A 5,019-nucleotide genomic window follows, 5' to 3' on the forward strand; every position below is an offset into this window, starting at 1 on the left:
CACGTGGCTCAGCATGTGACAGCCCTGCCCTGCTGTCTGGAGCTGAGCCAGGCAGAGGCAGAGCCAGTGTCAGGCGGGGCTGGGCTGGAGCTGAGCCTGGCAGCGGTCAGCCAGGAACCAGGTCCAGAGAGGGGCAGCCACTGATCTAAGGCCACACAGCAAATCAGGGACCCACCTGGGGAGGTACTGGTGGGTGGAAGGGGTATTGCAGGATCCTGAGGGGCCCCTCCCTGACCAGGGATACCTCCTGCAGGGGTTACCCCAAACTTGTCATGAATTCAGCCTGGGAGGTCCCCAAAGAGGCCTGTCCTCCTGACACAGGGGTCCTAACCTGGTCTGGGAGTGAAGCTCCCAGGCAGTGGGAGGCAGTGGGGGGGCAGTGCCCCTTGGGGAGGGACAGGGACCGGCCCTCTCCCCTTTCTGGCTTGGATGCCTCTTGTTGATCCTCAGAGCTTCAGGAGCAGGACTTCCCTGGTGGTCCAGTGGTTAAGAATCTGCCTTCTAATGCAGGGGGCGAGGGTTCGATTCTCAGTCAGGGAACTAAGATCCCACACGCCGTGGGGCGACTAAGCCCACGTGCCACAACTAGAGAGAAGCCCGTGCGCCGCAAAGAGCTCGTGTGCTGCAACCAAGAACAGACGCAGCCAAATTAATTAATTAAAAAAAAAAAAAAAGCGCAGCTCCAAGGGCTCCGTGATACCTAGGGGTGACATCCTTGTCACAGGGAGCTCGGGATAAATGGGGGATGTGCAGGGGGTACCACTAAGAGCCACTCTTAGAACCAGCTCCGGTGGGTGGCAGGCTCTGCCGAGGTCCCAGGTCAGCCGGTGGGGCGGGTGTCGGGCTGGGGCCACACAGGAGAGGGACAGGTGGGGATTCTAACCTAGCCAGCCCCAAGTCCCCAGCCCGCAGCGTCTCCAGGGTGCCCTGAACTCTTGCTTAGGAGCTGGGTGGGGGTTACCCCCACTCCCAGGAGTCTCAGCCAAAAGCAGCATCTCTCCTGGACACTTGCTGTGCCAGGAGCTGGGCAGGGTCTTTGGCACATCCCAGCTCAGGGACCTCCCGACAGCTTGTGACGACCATCAACCCCATGATTTTTAGTTTAAAAAATGGTAAAGATTAGGGCTTCCCTGGTGGCGCAGTGGTCAAGAATCCGCCTGCCAATGCAGGGGACACAGGTTCGATCCCTGGTCCGGGAAGACCCCACATGTCACAGAGCAACGAGCCCGCAAGCCACGACTACTGAGCCTGCGTGCCCCAACTGCTGAAGCCCGCGCGTCTAGAGCCCGTGCTCCACAACAAGAGAAGCCACCACAATGAGAAGCCCGCGCACCGCAACGAAGGGTAGCCCCCGCTCGCTGCAACTAGAGAAAGCCCGCGTGCAGCAACGAAGACCCAACGTAGCCAAAAATAAATAAACTAAGTAAATGTATAAAAAACAAAAAACAAAAATGGTAAAGATTTGCCTCCCTGCCGGGGAAGTGGTGTTAGATGAATCAGCAGTGGACTCTGCGTGCTACTCTGGATACAGTGCAGGGGTGACACTTCACAAGACCCTCGGAGCTGTCTCAGGATGTTCAAACCAGGAGCAATATGTATCTCTCCTGTTTGCTTTTCTGCAAGGAACATCTATTATTTTTATAGTGAGAACAAAAATAGAAGCTAGTATAGAGAACACCATTTGACAACAGTGAGGGTAGATGTGACAGGGAGTGCTTGAGGTCTGGATGGGGTGGGAGGGGCCGCTGACCTTGCTCCTTCTCTGCCCTGCAGGTCACATGGGCTGTGTTTATCTGGGTCCCCTCTAGGACAGCCTCAAAGGAAGTCTGAAGGCTCCCTGACAGCAGCTTCTTAAGCCATGGAAAAATTCTTTCTGGAAACAAGGGGATTTATAAGTCAGGGTTTAGTGAACAGAAACCAACCTAGGTCTTTTGAGTAGGGAAGGTTTAGTACAGGGAATTGGGTTGGTGAGGGAGCCTGGAAAGGTCAAAGGCAGGAAGTGGTGTCACCAGACCCCAGAGGGTCAAGGTCAGCCAGGGAAAGCTAGACCATGGAAGGACTGCTCTGTGGACACTGGGACCCTGGAGGAGTCAAGCCACTGTCCACGTGCTCCCCCATCCCCGCCCTAGTTATGCCCTTGCTCTCTCCTCCTCCCAAACCCAGAACCTCCCACTGGCCGAGCCTAACCAGGAAGCCTGTTGCTCAAGTATTTGTCTCTCCAGGAACAGTTTGCCAGTCACATCCAAACCCCAGTCTGGACTGATCTGGAGATGTTTTTCTTGGTAATTGACAGAGTTCCTGAGCGTCAGCAGATTCTAGGACCCCAGAGCCTGAAAGCGCCTGCTTCTCAAATTCATCCAGGGTCACTGTGTCAAAAGCTAACAAGACCGAAATTATTCCTCACTCAGCTTGGGACATTTGAATTTGCATTCTTCATGTCAGTGTTTTAAAAAATTAATCGATATTTAAAATTTAGATGTAAATATATTTCCTTTTCGCTTTTAATAAGATTAGGACAGTGTCATTAACTACTGGATGCCATAATGTCAGGTTTGGAAACAAGCTACCAGGACCCACCCCCCCAACAAATGTTCTAAAATGAATTGATTTTAATAATGCAATTCAAAATTAAAAGTTACCAACATCACAGAAGGAGTCCACATGTAACAAGGACTCCAAGGACTTAACTCATTTTAGGGCCCTAAATGGTACAGTAACCTCTTTTTTAGGCATGGACCAAGACCCCACAGAAAGTAAGCAATATTGCAGAAAGCCAACATCTAAGAAGTAGCTGCCAGAGACTTCCCTGGCAGTCCAGTGGTTGACTCCAAGCTTCCACTGCAGGGGGGCACGAGTTTGATCCCTGGTCAGGGAACTAAGATCCCACATGCTGTAGCGCGGCCGAAAAAAAGAAAAAAGAAGTAGCTGTCAGTGGGGCTCAGCACAGGGGAGGCCAGGGGGACCCACTGGTATGGGCAGACCATCCACTTCCTGGAGCAGTGTCTCTGCTCCCCTCCTACCTTCTCTTTGCTTTCTGGCTGATTCATAAAACACACTCCACTTGATTTCTCTTGGGGGTCCCTCCTGGTGAGAGATAAACAGCCTGTGAGTTCTGGGTCTGCCCAAGGCATCTGCTGTTCAATAAGCCTTGCCCCCTTCCCCATGAGCACACAAGCCCGCCCAGGAGGCCTTTACCCTTTCTTGGACGACACACACCCGCTCTGGGTAAATACAGGGCCACCTGAAAACCTCAAAATGCTGGATGGGGGGCTCTCGGGCGGAGGGAGCTTCAGGTGGCTGCATCTTGGAGCTTCCTGACCCCTTCAGAGGTCACGCCATCTTCCCTTTGTCCCTTTATAGGACTTTTGTGGGCTTGCCCTCTTTCCAACATAGGGACAACTAAAAATCTTCCCTGTCCTCTCTCTCTCTCTAAGAGCCATTGGGCCTGGGACACTGCCCCTCACTTTCCTTGGGTGCAATAAAAGAAATGCTCACATATTGATGTCTGGGGAAGTCATTCTGGCTTATCCATGAGTTAACTTGAATTTAATGCTAACTGGAACAGCCTGTTTGTGGCCTACCAAGCATACACTGTACATCTGCTTTAATCATTAAAGAAAAGGGCGCATTGACCAGAAGTAAAGAATGTCCATGTTAAAAATAAAGATGAAATGTGTCCCTTCCTGGGACGCCAATGCTGCTGCTCCTTTGATAACAAGACTTCTTTCCCAAGTGCCAAGGCCATACTGACTCACCGTGTTGGTGCTGATCTGTTTATTTTTTGTGAAACCTTGAAGGAATGTCTCCCTGACTTGTTTGATGTTCTTTGTTCTGACAAGACATAAAACTGTGCTGAAAACCATGCTTCTCCAGAGCAGTTCCTCAGAGTTATCTGAGAGGCTGTCTTCTGGGCTATAGTCCTCAGTTTGGCTCAAATAAAACTCTTTTCTATTCCCATTACAGATTATTTATTGATTATTTTCATTGACAGGTGTCACACTCCCCTCTCTTGACCCTAAAGGTCTGCTCTGGCCTCTAAGATGCTTCTCTTCCTCCTGGTCACTAGGCTGGGCCCCTCCATCCTGTTTTCAGTGTGCAGAAGCCTTTTTCACCTACTCCTGTTTTCCAAGGGAGGAACTATTGGGGTGAGGGAAGACGAGGTGAGGGGGCTTCCCACACTAATGCCCAGACAAAACCGGGCACCCTGGGGACCCCGCTGCATGGCAAGAGGGCCCTTCCCCCACCCTTCCTCCCTGGCTCGTCTCAGGTTCTCCGTTCTCCGTCCAAGGAGCTGGAGGAGCCAGGTGCACTTGGCTGAAGGATTTCTTTCCATAACTGCCGCAGGTGCAGAAGGTGGCAGACAGGGAGGTCATTTCCAGACCACAGATGCCAGTCTCCACCCAGGCCCAAGGGCCCCCTTTCTAATATGGTTTCAGGAGGGTGCTCTCTTAGGAGGCGCCAGGGCTCCTCCCTGGTGTCCTCCTCACCCACCCTCTGCGGTCACACCGGCCACCTCGGACAGCTACCTTTCCCTCCGGCCTGGTCTCCTGCCCGCCCGCTCAGTTCTACAGGACTGCGTCCTCCTGCGGGCGGCAAAGTCCACTGCCTGCGTGTGCCCCAGGCCCCATGACCTCCTGGACCTCATCATCCTTCCCCACCCCGTGCCATGGCCATACCCTGGACTTTGCCATCTCCCAAGGTAATGAGCCCTGCGTCCACTCTCTGACCACAGCCCCCCGGTGCCCACTGCATCCCTGCTCTCCCGCCTCCTCCTTGCCTCTGGACCACCTTGGGCCCCGCCCTCTCTCTTGCTCTTTCCATATCTCCCACTGCCAGGTCCTGCCTGCCTGACTCCACCTGTCTGCTTTACTCATATCTGCACCTGGGCATGGTCTGGAGAAAGTTCCACCACCTTGCAGCCAGAAGCCTCTGTAAATTCATACCCTCCACACGGCCAGCTCTCCACCTTCCCAGCAACCCTTCTGGGGTGGATATTTGTCATCCATTTACCCGTCCATC

This window comes from Mesoplodon densirostris, chromosome 7 (genome assembly GCF_025265405.1).
Source record: "Mesoplodon densirostris isolate mMesDen1 chromosome 7, mMesDen1 primary haplotype, whole genome shotgun sequence".
NCBI classification, from domain to species: Eukaryota; Metazoa; Chordata; class Mammalia; order Artiodactyla; family Ziphiidae; genus Mesoplodon; species Mesoplodon densirostris.